The sequence below is a fragment of the Ipomoea triloba genome, chromosome 16, assembly GCF_003576645.1.
Source record: "Ipomoea triloba cultivar NCNSP0323 chromosome 16, ASM357664v1".
NCBI classification, from domain to species: Eukaryota; Viridiplantae; Streptophyta; class Magnoliopsida; order Solanales; family Convolvulaceae; genus Ipomoea; species Ipomoea triloba.
This window is the reverse complement of record NC_044931.1, coordinates 12,469,192-12,470,748: the sequence shown is the minus strand read 5'-3', so window position 1 is coordinate 12,470,748 and position 1,557 is coordinate 12,469,192.

Here is a 1,557-nt window from a genome sequence, read left to right as displayed (position 1 = left end):
GTGGATAGTGATAAAACGGAGAAGAAGTTCCCCGATTGTCGTGTTCTCAAGGATGGAAAATTGGAATCGAATCAAGCGTGTAACATTTTTGATGTTACGAGACATTAGTTACAAGATTCACTCTAAGCAAAAGAAGTCATGGTGAACAGTTTGACAAAAGTAAAACAAAAGTAATCAATTAACGAAAGAAAGGAAATGAATGTCCTATCTAGGTCTCAAGTTTGATACTACTACAGGGTCTTCTAGGCAATGCAACTACATTTCTATCAAGGGAGCACACGACACCATCTCCGAGTGGCATCAAACTTTGGACTCCTTGTTCCTCAGTCAGATGGGGCATTTTAACAAACACTTGGTCAACCACTTCTCCCGGGCCTCTGCATCCCGGACCAAGGGTGTGGATGTGGCCAATTAGGACTCGTATAGTTCCGATATCTCGCAACCTATACATCCATTAAGTTTACATACTATCCTGGTCGTAAATAGAAGCAAATCAAGATAAACATCAACTACACAAGATATATGAACGGAGAAGATTTACCATTCATTGCCTTGTAGTGGGACTCTTTTGATCACCTTGAAAGTTATGTATATTAGTAAGGTTGTAGTTTTGATGTTTTGATTTTAGTGGGAGGTGTGGATAGTGATAAAACGGAGAAGAAGTTTCCCGATGGAGGTGTGGATAGTGATAAAACGGAGAAGAAGTTTCCCGATTGTCGTGTGGATAGTGATAAAACGGAGAAGAAGTTTCCCGATTGTCGTGTTCTCAAGGATGGAAAAGAGAAGAAGTTTCCCGATTGTCGTGTTCTCAAGGATGGAAAACTGGAATCGAATCAAGCGTGTAACATTTTTGATGTTAAGAGACATTAGTTACAAGATTCACTCTAAGCAAAAGAAGTCATGGTGAAGAGTTTGACAAAAGTAAAACAAAAGTAATCAATTAACGAAAGAAAGGAAATGAATGTCCTATCTAGGTCTCAAGTTTGATACTACTACAGGGTCTTCTAGGCAATGCAACTACATTTCTATCAAGGGAGCACACGACACCATCTCCGAGTGGCATCAAACTTTGGACTCCTTGTTCCTCAGTCAGATGGGGCATTTTAACAAACACTTGGTCAACCACTTCTCCCGGGCCTCGGCATTCCGGACCAAGGGTGTGGATGTGGCCAATTAGGACTCGTAAAGTTCCGATATCTCGCAACCTATACATCCACTAACTTTACCTACTATCCTGGTCGTAAATAGAAGCAAATCAAGATAAACATCAACCACACAAGATATATGAACGGAGAAGATTTGCCATTCATTGCCTTGTAGTGGGACTCTTTTGATCTCCTTGAGAGTTATGTATATTAATGAGGTTGTAGTTTTGATGTTTTGATTTTAGTGGGAGGTGTGGATAGTGATAAAACGGAGATGAAGTTCCTCGATTGTCGTGTTCTCAAGGATGGAAAATTGGAATCGAATCAAGCGTGTAACATTTTTGATGTTAAGAGACATTAGTTACAAGATTCACTCTAAGCAAAAGAAGTCATGGTGAAGAGTTTGACAAAA